Source organism: Bufo bufo, chromosome 5 (genome assembly GCF_905171765.1).
Source record: "Bufo bufo chromosome 5, aBufBuf1.1, whole genome shotgun sequence".
Taxonomy (NCBI): Eukaryota; Metazoa; Chordata; class Amphibia; order Anura; family Bufonidae; genus Bufo; species Bufo bufo.
In genome coordinates, this window is record NC_053393.1 from 143,657,691 (window position 1) to 143,675,206 (window position 17,516).

Sequence of the window (17,516 nt, forward strand, 5' to 3'; positions counted from 1 at the left end):
CAGACTGATGCCATACAGTGGTATCCCTCCGCCATTGAGTTCCATTGAAAAAAGAAAAACACACGTTTTTTTTACCGAACTGCGGCAGGAAACAAGAACGTGGCGTGCTGTGTTTTTGTATTCTTTTTTTTTTTTCTAACGTATATGTCAAAATGGAGGTATAAAACGTGATGTGAACCCAGCCTAAGGCTACATTCACACGAACGTGGTGTTTTGCGGATCCACAAAACATGGATATCGGCCCATGTGCATTCCGCAATTTGTGTATCGCACATGCCACCGCTATCATAGAAAATGCCTATTCTTGTCTGCAACTGCGGACAAGAATAGGACATGTTCTATATTTTTTTTTTTTTGTGGGGCCGCGAAACAGAGAAATGCACAACCGCACAGATGGTGCCCGTGCGTTGGGGGCCGCAAATTGTGGTCCACAATGCACGGAACAGCTAGCACATGGCCAGATCCTGTGTATGAGGCCTCAGGATGTAAATCCTAGAAAATCCCTTTAGGGTACGGCCATGTGTAGCGGATTTTCTGCTGCAGATTTGTGTGAAGAAAATCCGCAGTGTCTGCAGGAGAAGGGAAGATTTTAGAAAAAGTCATTGACGTGGTGTGAAACTATTCTTCAACAATATCCGCACATACAGTCAGGTCCATAAATATTGGGACATCGACACAATTCTAACATTTATGGCTCTATACACCACCCCAATGGATTTGAAATGAAACTAACAAGATGTGCTTTAAAGAGGACCTTTCACTAGAATAAAACATCTAAACTAACTAATACAGACATGTAGAGCGGCTCCCAGGGATCTCCCTGCACTTACTGTTATACCTGGGCGCCGCTCCGTTCTCCCGTTATAGCCTCCGGTATCTTCATAGTTAGGCTCCACCCAGGGGAACCTGCCGGCGTCTCCTTCTCCCATGCTGTAGCGCTGGCCAATCGCAGCGCTCAGCTCATAGCCTCACAGCCTCTTTTTTTTCTATCAGGCTATGAGCTGAGCGCTGCGATTGGCCAGCGCTACAGCATGGGAGAATGAGACGCCGGCAGGTTCCCCTGGGTGGAGCCTAACTATGACTATACCGGAGGCTATACCGGGCGAACGGAGCGGCGCCCAGGTATAACAGTAAGTGCAGGGAGATCCCTGGGAGCCGCTCTCCATGTCTGTATAGTTAGTTTAGATGTTTTATTCTAGTGAAAGGTCCTCTTTAACTGCAGACTGTCAGCTTTAATTTGAGGGTATTTACATCCAAATCAGGTGAACGGTGTAGGAATTACAACAGTTTGCATATGTGCCTCCCACTTGTTAAAGGGAACCTGTCACCTGGATTTAGTGTATAGAGCTGAGGACATGGGTTGCTAGATGGCCACTAGCACATCCGCAATACCCAGTTCCCATAGCTCTGTGTGCTTTTATTGTGTATAAAAACAGATTTGATACATATGCAAATTAACCTGAGATGAGTCAGAGCTTGAAAATATGACTCTTCTCTGGTCACACAAGTAAGATATGACTCTTTTAGGTTAATTTGCATATGTATCAAATCGTTTTTTAACACAATAAAAAGCACACAGAGCTATGGGGACTGGGTATTGCAGATGTGCTAGTGGCCATGTAGCAACCCATGTCCTCAGCTCTATACCCAAAATCCCGGTGACAGGTTCCCTTTAAGGGACCAAAAGTAATGGGACAGAATAATAATCATAAATCAAACTCTGACTTTTTAATACTTGGTTGCAAATCCTTTGCAGTCAATTACAGCCTGAAGTCTGGAACGCATAGACATCACCAGACGCTGGGTTTCATCCCTGGTGATGCTCTGCCAGGCCTCTACTGCAACTGTCTTCAGTTCCTGCTTGTTCTTGGGGCATTTTCCCTTCAGATTTGTCTTCAGCAAGTGAAATGCATGCTCAATCGGATTCAGGTCAGGTGATTGACTTGGCCATTGCATAACATTCCACTTCTTTCCCTTAAAAAACTCTTTGGTTGCTTTTGCAGTATGCTTCGGGTCATTGTCTATCTGCACTGTGAAGCGCCGTCCAATGAGTTCTGAAGCATTTGGCTGAATATGAGCAGATAATATTGGCTGAATATGAGCAGATAATATTGCCCGAAACACTTCACAATTCATCCTGCTGCTTTTGTCAGCAGTCACATCATCAATAAATACAAGAGAACCAGTTCCATTGGCAGCCATACATGCCCACGCTATGACACTACCACCACCATGCTTCACTGATGAGGTGGTATGCTTAAGATCATGAGCAGTTCCTTTCCTTCTCCATACTCTTCTCTTCCCATCACTCTGGTACATGTTGATCTCGGTCTCATCTGTCCATAGGATGTTGTTCCAGAACTGTGAAGGATTTTAAAGATGTCGTTTGGCAAACTCTAATCTGGCCTTCCTGTTTTTGAGGCTCACCAATGGTTTACATCTTGTGGTGAACCCTCTGTATTCACTCTGGTTAACTCTTCTCTTGATTGTTGGCTTTGACACACATACACCTACCTCCTGGAGAGTGTTCTTGATCTGGCCAACTGTTCTGAAGGGTGTTTTCTTCACCAGGGAAATAATTCTTCGGTTATCCACCGCAGTTGTTTTCCGTGGTCTTCCGGGTCTTTTGGTGTTGCTGAGCTCACCGATGCGTTCCTTTTTTTTAAGAATGTTCCAAATAGTTGTTTTTGCCACACCTAATGTTTTTGCTATCTCTCTGATGGGTTGGTTTTGTTTTTTCAGCCTAATGATGGCTTGCTTCACTGATAGTGACAGCTCTTTGGATCTCATCTTGATAGTTGACAGCAACAGATTCCAAATGCAAATAGCACACTTGAAATGAACTCTAGACCTTTTATCTGCTCATTGTAATTTGGATAATGAGGGAATAACACACACCTGGCCATGGAACAGATGAGAAGCCAATTGTCCCATTACTTTTGGTTCCTTAACAAGTGGGAGGCACATATGCAAACTGTTGTAATTCCTACACCGTTCACCTGATTTGGATGTAAATACCCTCAAATTAAAGCTGACAGTCTGCAGTTAAAGCACATCTTGTTAGTTTCAAAAACTCACAGAAAAAAAGTGGCCTAAAGGGGTGGAAATGCTCCAAACCCAGACACTGTAACGTGTCTATAACCAGGGGAGCAATTCCTCCGCATGCGGTCCGCAGATAACGTCAATCCCCAGCAAAAAATGCGTACAATGGAGGATGTCAGGGCAGACCGCATGCACCACAAGGACATCTTACACAAAATGATACATTGTGCAGATGAAAAAATATCTACATACACAAATCACTGCAAAAAATGCACCAAAATGATACGCAACTGACAATACTAGCTAATTCCTCAAGCTGATGTTAAAAACCGAGAACTTTGCCAATATCTTCCAGTCAGGAACATATCGGAGCCCCTCATGCACCACGTCACGGTTGTCTTAGCAAGCATGGGGTCCTACCACTAAACTGCCCGTGGTGTGTGAACAGGGTCTGAACAGTGCTAGAAACCAACTCACAGCCAGGCTCTCACATGCCCCTATAGTGGTATCACCAATGCACTGTGAGGTAGGATAAAGCTGTGAGCCGCACCCACAACAGACCATGTGACACAGAAGCTGCCAGGTGCAAAAGAACGTTACCACCAAAATAAAGTGGCACATTCCATACACAAAGACAAAATCTCACTGAAAAAAGTGGCCTAAACGGGTGGAAATGCTCCAAACCCAGACACTGTAGCGTGTCTATAACACTGCGGCAGGTTGTGGTGTGTTGTTGTATCACTGGGTTCTTACCTGCCGATCCAGTTGCTGGTCACTGTCTTCTCCTCTCCTTGCTGCTAGGCCTGTAGAGACTCCTGTTCACAATTGTTGTGGACGAACAGGGTGTCTCAGTTCTGACTTTATTCCAGAGATATTCAGGGTCAGCTAGGGCCCAGGTTCCTGTGTATGAGCCCTCCTACCATCTGGGTCCGCTCATACGGATAGGAGTCAGGGCGAGGATTAGGAATGCTTTAGGAGGTGAGCAGCTCCCTTTACCTTGGTGTGCAGGCCTAGTTTCTCTTCCCGTTTACTTATGGTTCAGTGTGGAGTTCCCCTCCCACACTGAACCTTGACAGTATGTCAAACTAGGGGGCCCTCACACTGGACAGATAGAATTTCCAGGAAAGGAGCAAGGCTCCAGCACCAACCAAGGCTGGAACACAACTGACCCCAACTCACAGCAACAGGATAAGTAGAGCCATGAGACCACACCCAGAACACACCTTAACCCCGTAACCACTAGACTGGGGAGAGGCCAGGAAACAGGAGCATTGCACATACATGCAGAAACAACACTTGGCCCCAGGCAACTGCATGCACGGCAGACGTGTCACGGCAAACTACACCGAGACACAGCCGTGACACCTGCATATGCATGAGATATCGGGGCCAATCAATGTCTTTAGCAGTGGCAGCGGTCATGTATGCATACTTTACTGCCGAGGCCATTGATTTCCCGGCAGCAGTGATGTGCCTATAAATGGTACATCATGTGTCAGTCCAAATTGAGAAAGGAGCTCATCGCTAGAACAGAAGTTTTTTTATTTTTTTTACCCCTGCACCCTGTCTTCCATAGGAGAAGGGTATCGAGTCTTAGAGTACCCCTTTAACCCCTTCCTGAAACAGTCATTATTCACCTTCTTGGCCAAATTTTGCAAATCTTTCACGGTATGTGTTAATAACTTTGGAATGCTTTTACTTATCCAAGCCATTCTGAGAATGCTTTTATCGTCACACCGTATGTCATGTTAAAAGGTAATCATTATGTTTTACCTTTATTTATAAAAAAAAAAATTTAAGGAAAATTTGGAAAAATTAGCTATTTTCTTAATTTTAAATTTCTGTGCTTTTAAGACGGATAGTGATACCTCATAAAATAGTTATTACCTAACATTCCCCATATGTTTACTTTATGTTGGCATCATTTTGTAAATGTCATTTTATTTTTTTAGGACGTTAGAAGGTTTAGAAGCAATTTTTCTAATTTTCAAGAAAATTTCCAAAACCCACTTTTTAAAGGACCAATTCAGTTATGAAGTCACTTTGTGGGGCTTACATAGTAGAAACCACCCATAAATGTAGTTTTAGAAACTACACTCCTCAAATTATACAAAACTGATTTTAAAAACTTTGTTAAGCCTTCTCAAATTTCACAAGAATGAAAGGAAAATGGAGGTGAAATTTTTTTTTTAGATTTTCCATTTCAATCCATTTTTTTCTGTAAGGCAGCAAAGGTTAATAGCAAAACAAACCTCAATGTTTATTACTCTGGTTCTGCAGTTTACAGAAACACCCCAGATGTGGTCGTAAACTGCTGTATGGGCACACTAGGCAAAGAAAGGATGACGTAATATATGGTTTTTGGAGGGCAGATTTTTGCTGGAATGGTTTTTGGGCACCATGTTGCATTTGAAGAGACCCTGAGGTACCCCTACCATAGAAACCCCCAAAAAGTGACCATATTTTGGAAACTACATTCCCCAATTATGTTTTCAAGGGGTTTAGTGAGCACTTTGACCCAACAGGCGTTTCATAGAATTTAGAAACACTTGGTGGTGAACATGAAACATTAAATTTTTACAAGAAAATGACATTTTAGGCCCAAATTTTAAATTTTTAAGGGGTTACAGGAGAAAAGGGACATCATAATTTGTTACCCATTTCTTCCTGAATATGGCAACACCCCTATATGTGGTCGTAAACTGCTGTATGGGCACACTGCAGAGTCCAGCAGAGAAAGAGCACCATGTGCATTTAAAGCCTAGATTGGTGATTTATACAGCAGTGGCCAACAACTCCAGAGGCTCTGAGGTAAAATATAAAAAAGAAAGCCCCAAGAAGTGACCTCATTTTAGAAACCACGCCCCTCACAGTATGTAGTAAGTGGTGTAGTGAACATTTTGACACCACAGGTGTTTTGAAAAAATAAATTCAAAAGCAGATAAACAGCCTACATGTGGCCCTAATCTTTTGCCTGGACATACCATAAGGCTCAGGAGTAAAAGAGCACCATGCACATGTGAGGGCCAATGTGGTGATTTTCGCATCTCGTGCTGAGAACTGTAGAGGTGCTGGGGTGAAATAATAAATGGAACCCCCGAGAAGTGACCCCATATTGGAAACTACACCCAAAGATATTTATTCAGGAATGGAGTGAGATATTTTGAGGAAATGAATGTGCAGCAGACCATGCTATGTAAAATTTGCAATTCTTCCACAGATGTGACATTAAAGGGCTTCTGTCACCCCCCAACCCCCAATTTTCAGTTTTTGACTTATTATATTTGTTTATGTAAGCAGATTCCATATATGCCCCTCTTACCTCGGGCTGTGCAGTAATTACAGTAAAAAACGTACTTTTATTATATGTAAATTTCTTCACTACCAGCAAGTTGTTCGGACTTGCTGGTAGCTGCCGCATCCTCTGTTTGAAAAAACGCCCCCTCCTCCACTTGATTGACAGGGCCAGCGAGCGCTCTCCTCCTCTCGCTGGCCCTGCCTGCAGCCTCAAATCCCGCACCTGCGCCGTACCAGTCGTCATTCGGAGCAGGCGCTCTGAGAGAAGGACGGCCGCTCCTTCCTCAGTGCGCCTCTGCCGATGACGTCAGCCCTACACCCGGAAGAGAAGACCTCTCTTCCGGGTGTAGGGCTGATGTCATTGGCGCAGGTGCACTGAGGAAGGAGCGGCCAAGCGAGCGTCCTTCTCTCAGAGCGCCTGTGCCGAATGACGACCGGGTACGGCGCAGGTGCGGGATTTGAGGCTGCAGGCAGGGCCAGCGAGAGGAGGAGAGTGCTCGCTGGCCCTGTCAATCAAGTGGAGGAGGGGGCGTTTTTTCAAACCGAGGATGCGGCGGCTACCAGCAAGTCCGAACAACTTGCTGGTAGTGAAGAAATTTACATATAATAAAAGTATGTTTTTTACTGTAATTACTGCACAGCCCGAGGTAAGAGGGGCATATATGGAATCTGCTTACATTAACAAATAAAGTCAAAAACTGAAAATTGGGGGTTGGGGGGGGGGGACAGAAGCCCTTTAAAGTGACCATTATGCCGTGCCCAGCTTGTGCCATCAAAGACACAGAACACCCTTTAATTGTTAGGTCGGTTCTGCTCGGTATTGAAATGCCATAAATATGGACATAAACTGCTGTTTAGGCCCTCTGCAAGGTTCAGAAAGTATTCATTTATGGGCGCCATGTTGCTTTTAAACAGCCTATGGGGTACCAGTGCAGCCTTTCCCTGTCAACCATATATTTTTTTAATTTTCTCTTCACTGTGTGGGGGCCTATTTTTTTGCAGGATGAGTTGCCATCATCATTGGTTCTATTTTGGGGTACATACGACTATTTGATCACTTTTTATTTAGCTTTTTGAGAAACAGGATAAAGAAAAGCAGCAGCTCTGCAATTGCTTTTTGGGTTTTGTTATTGTGGCAAACATCATGCTGGAAAAATGACGTTATCTTTATTCTGCTGGTCAGTATGATTACAAAGATACCAATTTTAAGTATTTTTTTAATGTTTTAGCATTTAAACGCAAAGCATTCTTGAAAAAAAAATCCTGCTTTTGCGTTGGCATTTTCTGAGAGCTATATTTTTTAGTTTTTATGCTGATCGTCTTGTGTAGGTCGTCATTTTTTGCGGGATGAGTTGAAGTTTTCATTGGTACCATTTTGGTATATATAGTACTTTGTGATCTCTCGCTTTTACTCTGTAAAGCAATGTGACAAAAAAAAAATCAGTATTTTTTTTTTTTTTTTTTACAGCGTTCACTGGACATTATACATTATTTATAGAGCTGGTTGTTATGGACACGGCAATACCTAATATGTCTGTTTTAAAACATTTTTTATTGTACATGGCTAGATGAGGGGAAAGGGCACATTTTTATTTACTTGAAACTTTTAATTTTGATTTTTTTTTAAAAAAAACACATTTTTCCTTTATTTTTTATTTTGGGACTTCAACTTTTCATGGATTAATCCTGTTTAAATGCAGTACAATATATGGTGTATTACACTGACAGTGTGCCTATGAGATCCAGTCTGGGAGCCTCCTCCTTCTGCTAACACCATAGATATTGCAGTCAGGTGTGACCACGGCATCTAATGTGTTAATCCGCCGCATCGGATTTTCCAGTGATGCCAGTGGATACAGCAGGCACCTAGCTGTCAGCCAGGTCCCTGCACTAATGGGCACGCAGTATCTAATCACCTGCAGTGCAGCCCGAAAAAGTGAGTGAACCCTTGAATCCAATACCCTGTAGATCCCACTTTACAAGTGACCACCTCCACTAAACATTTCCTGTAGCTGCAAATAAGATCCATTCATTGTTAAAGGGAACCTGTCACCGGGCCGCTAGCACATCCGCAATACCCAGTCCCCATATCTCTGTGTGCTTTTATTGTGTAAAAAAAAAACGATTTGATACATATGCAAATTAACATAAAAGAGTCATATCTTGTGTGACCAGAGAAGAGTCATATTTTCAAGCTCTGACTCATCTCAGGTTAATTTGCATATATATCAAATCGGTTTTTATACACAATAAAAGTACACAGAGCTATGGGGACTGGGTATTGCGGATGTGCTAGCGGCCATCTAGCAGCCCATGTCCTCAGCTCTATACCCAAAATCCAGGTGACAGGTTCCCTTTAACCACCTCAGCCCCTATAGCTTAAACACCCTTAAAGACCAGGCCACTTTTTACACTTCTGCACTACACTACTTTCACCGTTTATTGCTCGGTCATGCAACTTACCACCCAAATGAATTTTACCTCCTTTTCTTCTCACTAATAGAGCTTTCATTTGGTGGTATTTCATTGCTGCTGACATTTTTACTTTTTTTGTTATTAATCGAAATTTAACGATTTTTTTGCAAAAAAAATGACATTTTTCACTTTCAGTTGTAAAATTTAGCAAAAAAAACGACATCCATATATAAATTTTGCTCTAAATTTATTGTTCTACATGTCTTTGATAAAAAAAAAATGTTTGGGTAAAAAAAAAATGGTTTGGGTAAAAGTTATAGCGTTTACAAACTATGGTACAAAAATGTGAATTTCCGCTTTTTGAAACAGCTCTGACTTTCTGAGCACCTGTCATGTTTCCTGAGGTTCTACAATGCCCAGACAGTACAAACACCCCACAAATGACCCCATTTTGGAAAGTAGACACCCTAAGGTATTCGCTGATGGGCTTAGTGAGTTCATAGAACTATTTATTTTTTGTCACAAGTTAGCGGAAAATGATTTTTTTTCTTTTTATTTTTTTTCTTACAAAGTCTCATATTCCACTAACTTGTGACAAAAAATAAAAACTTCTATGAACTCACTATGCCCATCAGCGAATACCTTTGGGTGTCTTCTTTCCAAAACGGGGTCACTTGTGGGGTAGTTCTACTGCCCTGGCATTCTAGGGGCCCAAATGTGTGGTAAGGAGTTTGAAAAAATGGCCGGTGAAATCCGAAAGGTGCTCTTTGGAATGTGGGCCCCTTTGCCCACCTAGGCTGCAAAAAAGTGTCACACATGTGGTATCTCCGTACTCAGGAGAAGTTGGGGAATGTGTTTTGGGGTGTCATTTTACATATACCCATGCTGGGTGAGAGAAATATCTTGGTCAAATGCCAACTTTGTATAAAAAAATGGGAAAAGTTGTCTTTTGTCAAGATATTTCTCTCACCCAGCATGGGTATATGTAAAATGACACCCCAAAACACATTGCCCAACTTCTCCTGAGTACGGAGATACCACATGTGTGACACTTTTTTGCAGCCTAGGTGGGCAAAGGGGCCCACATTCCAAAAAGCACCTTTCGGATTTCACCGGTCATTTTTTACACATTTTGATTTCAAACTTCTTACCACACATTTGGGCCCCTAGAATGCCAGGGCAGTATAACTACCCCACAAGTGACCCCATTTTGGAAAGAAGACACCCCAAGGTATTCCGTGAGGGGCATGGCGAGTTCCTAGAATTTTTTATTTTTTGTCACAAGTTAGCGGAAAATGATGATTTTTTATTTTTATTTATTTTTCTTACAAAGTCTCATATTCCACTAACTTGTGACAAAAAATAAAAACTTCCATGAACTCACTATGCCCATCAGCGAATACCTTGGGGTGTCTTCTTTCCAAAATGGGGTCACTTGTGGGGTAGTTATACTGCCCTGGCATTCTAGGGGCCCTAATGTGTGATAAGTAGGTAAATGACCTGTGAAATCCGAAAGGTGCTCTTTGGAATGTGGGCCCCTTTGCCCACCTAGGCTGCAAAAAAGTGTCACACATGTGGTATCGCCGTATTCAGGAGAAGTTGGGTAATGTGTTTTGGGGTGTCTTTTTACATATACCATTTTTTATACAAAGTTGGCATTTGACCAAGATATTTATCTCACCCAGCATGGGTATATGTAAAATGACACCCCAAGACACATTGCCCAACTTCTCCTGAGTACGGCGATACCAGATGTGTGACTCTTTTTTGCAGCCTAGATGCGCAAAGGGGCCCACATTCCTTTTATGAGGGCATTTTTAGACATTTGGATCCCAGACTTCTTCTCACGCTTTAGGGCCCCTAGAATGCCAGGGCAGTATAAATACCCCACATGTGACCCCATTTTGGAAAGAAGACACCCCAAGGTATTCAATGAGGGGCATGGCGAGTTCATAGAAATTTTTTGTTTTTGGCACAAGTTAGCGGAAATTGATTTTTTTTTTTCTCACAAAGTCTCCCTTTCCGCTAACTTGGGACAAAAATTTCAATCTTTCATGGACTCAATATGCCCCTCACGGAATACCTTGGGGTGTCTTCTTTCCGAAATGGGGTCACATGTGGGGTATTTATACTGCCCTGGCATTCTAGGGGCCCTAAAGCGTGAGAAGAAGTCTGGAATATAAATGTCTAAAAATGCCCTAATAAAAGGAATGTGGGCCCCTTTGCGCATCTAGGCTGCAAAAAAGTGTCACACATCTGGTATCGCCGTACTCAGGAGAAGTTGGGCAATGTGAGAAGTTGGGCAGTTCATGTGAGATTTTATTTTTTGACACAAGTTAGTGGAATATGAGACTTTGTAAGAAAAAAATAAATAATTTCCGCTAACTTGGGCCAAAAAAATGTCTGAATGGAGCCTTACAGGGGGGGATCAATGACAGGGGGGTGATCAGGGAGTCTATATGGGGTGATCACCCCCCTGTTATTGATCACCCCTCTATAAGGCTCCATTCAGATGTCCGTATGTGTTTTGCGGATCCGATCCATGTATCAGTGGATCCGTAAAAATCATACGGACATCTGAATGCAGCCTTACAGGGGGGTGATCAATGACAGGGGGGTGATCAATGACAGGGGGGTGATCAGGGAGTCTATATGGGGTGATCACTCCCCTGTAAGGCTCCATTCAGATGTCCGTACGTGTTTTGCGGATCCGATCCATGTATCAGTGGATCCGTAAAAATCATACGGACATCTGAATGCAGCCTTACAGGGGGGTGATCAATGACAGGGGGGTGATCAATGACAGGGGGGTGATCAGGGAGTCTATATGGGGTGATCACCCCCCTGTAAGGCTCCATTCAGACGTCCGTATGCGTTTTGCGGATCCGATCCATCTATCAGTGGATCCGTAAAAATCATACGGACATCTGAATAGAGCCTTACAGGGGGGTGATCAATGACAGGGGGGTGATCAGGGAGTCTATATGGGGTGATCAGGGGTGATCAAGTGTGAATAAGGGGTTAATAAGTGACAGGGGGGGTGTAGTGTAGTGGTGTTTGGTGCAACATATTACTGAGCTACCTGTGTCCTCTGGTGGTCGATCCAAACAAAGGGGACCACCAGAGGACCAGGTAGCAGGTATATTAGACGCTGTTATCAAAACAGCGTCTAATATACCTGTTAGGGGTTAAAAAAAAATCACATCTCCAGCCTGCCAGCGAACGATCGCCGCTGGCAGGCTGGAGATCCACTCGCTTACCTTCCGTTCCTGTGAGCGCGCGCGCCTGTGTGCGCGCGTTCACAGGAAATCTCGGCTCACGCGAGATGACGCGTATATGCGTGACTCTGCGCAGGGCTGCCACTTCCGGAACGCGAATCTGCGTTAGGCAGTCCGGAGGTGTTTAAGGAGGAATTTTGGACCACTTGTCCCTTATATTTCTGGAATTCCATGCGCACAGCCCTGTTCAGATCATGCCACAGTGTCTCAAACAGGTTAAAGGGTGTTCTGCAGAGAATTTAAAAAAAGTGCCATAACATTGCAAAAAAAATATGTTTTACTCTATGCCCGACTGGAAATAGCTGGAAAGGCTGCTCAGCCAATCACTGGCCTTAGCGGTGAACCGCCTCAGCCGCTGATTGGCCAAGTGGGCCTTTCATAATGTTTCAGGCTGGGACAAAAATGCAGAGCAGAATGGGAGATCAGTGGAGGGGAGTAAAGCTGCTTTGTTACTTGGTACACTTTCTGGCAGTTTTTTTTTTAAAACCCTCCCGAACACCCCTTTTAACTCTATTTAGATGCTGTGGCATGACCTGAAGAGGGCTGTGCATACAAGGTATATTTTTGGGTCCATGGTGTTTTTCAAAATGCAGCATGTTCTAGGTGTGTTTTTTTTCATATTGTAGGCAATTTCCCTTGGGAAATTGCCTTGAAAAACAGCAGAAAAAAATCCCACACTACACACGTCCGTGGAACACGGTCCGTGTGATACCGGCCTGGATTTCTTCTGAGTGCAGGAGCACACGGCGTCATTGGTTCCTATGACGCCGTGCGCTTCCTGCTGCCACCGCAGTACAGTAATACATTGGTATGATCAATACCAGTGTAGTACTGCACTGCGGCGGCAGCAGGAAGCGCACAGCGTCATAGGAACCAATGACGCCATGCGCTCCTGCACTCAGAAGGCCTCTTTCACATGGGCGTGTCCGGATTAGGTCCGGATGCGTCCCGGTGCATTGCGGCAAACCCGCGCGAGTAGGAACGCAATTGCAGTCAGTTTTGACTGCGATTGCGTTCCGAAGTTCAGTTTTTATCTGGCGGGTGCAATGTGTTTTGCACGCGCGTGATAAAAAACCGACTGTGGTACCCAGACCCGAACTTCTTCACAGAAGTTCAGGTTTGGGTTAGTTGTAGTGTAGATTGTAGTATTTCCCCTTATAACATGGTTATAAGGGAAAATAATAGAATTCTGAATACAGAATGCATAGTACAATAGGGCTGGAGGGGTTAAAAAAAAAAAAAATTGAACTCACCTTAATCCACTTGTTCGCGCAGCCGGCATCTCTTCTGTCTTCATCTGTGAGCAATAGGACCTTTGATGACGTCACTGCGTTCATCACATGGTCCATCACATGATCCATCACCATGGTGATGGATCATGTGATGAGAGTAGTGACGTCATCAAAGGTACTATTGCTCACAGCACAGATGAAGACAGAAGAGATGCCGGCTGCGCCAACAAGTGGATTAAGGTGAGTTAAATTATTATATTTTTTTTTTTAACCCCTCCAGCGCTGTTTTACTATGCATTCTGTATGAAGAATGCTATTATTTTCCCTTATAACCATGTTATAAGGGGAAATAATAATGATCGGGTCCCCATCCCGATCGTCACTTAGCAACCGTGCGTGAAAATCGCACCGCATCCGCACTTGCTTGCGGATGCTTGCGATTTTAACGCAACCCCATACATTTCTATGGGGCCTGCGTTACGTGAAAAACTCACAAAGAGGAGCATGCTGCGATTTTCACCGCTCGTGTGCACAGCCCCATAGAAATGAATGGGTCAGGATTCAGTGCGGGTGCAATGTGTTCAACTCAGGCATCGCATCTGCGCGGAATACTTGCCCGTGTGAAAGGGGGCGAAGAAATCCAGGCCGGTATCACATGGACCGTGTTCCACGGACGTGTGAATCCAGCCTTAGGCCTCTTTCACACAAGTGTATTAGAAATCCGTATATGTGACGCCTATTTTGTATAACGGAATCCGCTTTTAATGTAAATGAATAGGGTTACTCACATGGGCTTATATTTTCTGTCAGTATTTGAAATCCACAGCATGTCCCTAGTTTTGTGCATATTTGCTTTCTGATACTCCCATTATAGTCTATGGAAGTGCATAAAAATGCTGGAAGGAAGAAATACACATGTAAATCCAGATGAATTATTGAAGCAATACTCATGACAATATGGATGGTATACCACCCGGATCAATAATACAGATGGATTTCACTACGCTTGTGTTAAATAGGCCTAAAAATGTATGAACAAAAATAACACCCCAAAAAAATTGTTTTTTTACTAGCCAAAGAAAAAACACAATAATAATATGTGTGAGGGAACACTTAATTTGCCAAATTTATTAATGTCTAGTCTAAATAATGCCATTGGGCAGTCCACAATCCCACCACCAGTCAGTTTACAGTCCAGTGTAAATGCTTTCTGTATTTAATGTGCGATAACGTTGATTGATCAAATTCAGCGCTGCTACAACTGCTTTATATGCATGCGTCTTTGATGGGCATTCTGTTTGGTACTTGTACAAGGGGTGTTCAATAAGTTATCTACCCCAGCATGTTCTGTCCGTGTTAGAGAGCGGAGCTTGTCTGCGCAGGTTGAGATATGTCTGGACATGAAGCACACACAGTAGCAGTTTAGTCTGATGAAAGCACTGGAAGTGACAGGATGGCAAGTGCAGTACAGTGCGGGACTACAAAGAAAGTGAAGGATTTGGAGCTTCGTTCTGTGATTAAAGTCTTTATAAAGGAAGAAAATAAGTCTAAAGAAATCCATGAAAGGATGATTCCTGTACATGGTGATGGTGCACTTTCCCACTACCAAATAAAGTTTTGGGCCAAGCAGTTCAGGATGACCTGTCTTCTGAGGAAATGTAAAATTGAGGCCATGATTTTGGAATCATTAGGTCAGAGTCAGTGTTATAGCTCATGACTTAATCATTTCAGTGGGCACAGTTTCCAGTATCATTCATGATGTTTTGAAGATGTCAAAGGTCATTTCCCTGGGGGTGCCGTGAATGTTGACACCTGATCAAAAAAACTTGACGCCAGCAATTTAGCCAAGAGAATGTAGGCATGCTTAGAAAAAATCCAGGAGACTTCTATTCTTGAATTTTTATGGGTGATAAAACATGGGCCCATCACCATGATCCTGAGACCAAACAAGAGTCCATACAATGGAAACACAAGGGGACACCAACTCCAAAGAAATTGTGTGTGCAGCAGTCAGCTGGAAAGATCATGGCAACAGCTTTTTGGATACAAAAGGCGTTTTATTACTAGAATTTATGTCACACAAGACAACAATTACTGGAGACACCTATTCTTCAATGATGAAGGCATCACGTGCGGCAATCAGAGAAACGCTGTGGAACGTTGTCGGCGGGTGTGTTGCTGCTCCATGACAATGTGCTAGCTCATAAGTCTCGCAAATCACAAGCTGCTATCAGGGAATGCGGCTTTATAAAGCTTAACCATCCACCCTACAGTCCAGACCTGGCTCCCAGTGATTACTTTCTATTTCGGAAGCTGATGAATTTTCTGCGTGGGAAACGATTTCTTGATGATAATTCAGTCAAAGAGGCAGTAACAGGGTTTCTACAGTAGCAAGAAGTCTCCTATTCTGATGTCATCTGATTACTGGAGACAAAGTGGAATAAGTGTTGAGTTCAAGGAGGATTACATTAAAAAATAATAAGTTCAATTTTCTCCAAAAATTTTGTTTTCATAACTTATTGAACACCTCTCGTATTTAATCTATCCCAAGTAACAAAAATAAGCTGCACATATTTGAAGCAGACATAGCAGAGCTGGATTTTTCACCACAGAGGCTGCATTGTGATTCACAGAGTGATGGACAACACATCTACTGTCTTTATACTAAACTTGGCATCAAGTTTACACAGCCCACAGATCTCACCTCTGCCCTCGTCTATTGCCCGTTCTGTCACACAAGGTCATTCAGGAGGATATTGTAAAGGAATGTGGGGTGGAGGCACTGGATTGTAAGCTCTGTGGTTTAACTGCCTCTAGGGAAAGGAGGAGGTCCCAACACAAGACAGGACATTATCATGAACTATCGGGCACATGACTTCCAATTTCCTAACCTTACTGACTGTGCTCCCTTTCTTGCTGCCATGTTGCAACTGCCCACAGATTTCTTTAAGTTTACTGAGGATGAGCTCTGGGAAGCCTGTTGACACTGGATAGTGGCACCAAACGAGTTGTCACTTCATGTACAGGGGTTAAAAGATAAAGGGAATAATTAGATAACGTCTTTATGAGTAGCCCTAAGCCAAATCTCAAGTGCTTGGTAACATGGGAGCTATGCTTTCACAACAGTCTGATGGAGTGAAGAAGCATCCTTGTGGTTTATTCTCCAAACAAAAAAAGTCACCCAAGCTGAGAAAAACTACTCCATTGGCGATTGTGAATTCTTTGCAGTTAAGACCAACCTTGAAAGAATGGAGTCATCTTCAGCAGGGAGCTGTTTCCAGTAACCATCTATATTGATCACAAAAAAAACTTAATACCTTCAGTTAGCTTGTCTGTTGGATCCTCACAAAACATATTGGGCACTTTTCTAATTTTCATTTCATTGTCATCTACCATCCAGCTTGGGGGAAAAAAATTAAAAATATCACAGACCACTTTCCAGATCCTTTGTACACCTCCGAAGAGTAGCTTACCCACACCATTGAACCAGGGTGGATTCTGGCAATAATTAATACATCTCCTGATAAACCTCCAAAGGGACCATCATTAGGGTCTGAAAGACTTCACCAGGAAGTATTATCATAGGTGCACTCTTTGTTATGTTCCTATCTCATTTATATTGATGCCCCAAATGGAGACAAGATGTGATTGAATTCATTACCTCATGTATATAATGCTCCTAGTTCAAGTCCTCTTGCCTGGCACCTCTAAAATCTACAAGTTAAATTTGTCTCCAAATTCTGGATCTTTAATATCAATCAAGATAACAGACCAAATTGTTTTCCTTGGGCTGAATTTGTTTATAAATATTTAGGGGGTCATTTATCAAACTGGTGTAAAGTTGAACTGGCTTAGTTGCCGATAGCAACCAATCAGATTCCACCTTTCATTTTGGACAGCTCCTTTGGAAAATGAAAAGAGGAATCTAATTGGTTGCTATGGGCAACTAAGCCAGTGTCTATATACAGAGTTTTCTGATGAGGTAGCATCCAATGAAGTTTAAAGAGTCCACAAATGTAAGTCATTATTCATGGAGCTACTTGAAACACATTGTGACAGCAACTAACTTGTCATCAGAGAAAGGAAAAGTCCGGCCTAAGGTGATCTCACGCTCACCTAGGCCTTGGAGTCTTTTCGACCTCATGCGTGCACTGGACAATTGGAGCACAGATGTCCTTTCTGCCCACAGTAGAAATAAAGCCTCTGAACGAGTCAATTACCTCTTTCTCATTGAGACAAAGCCAATGACCCA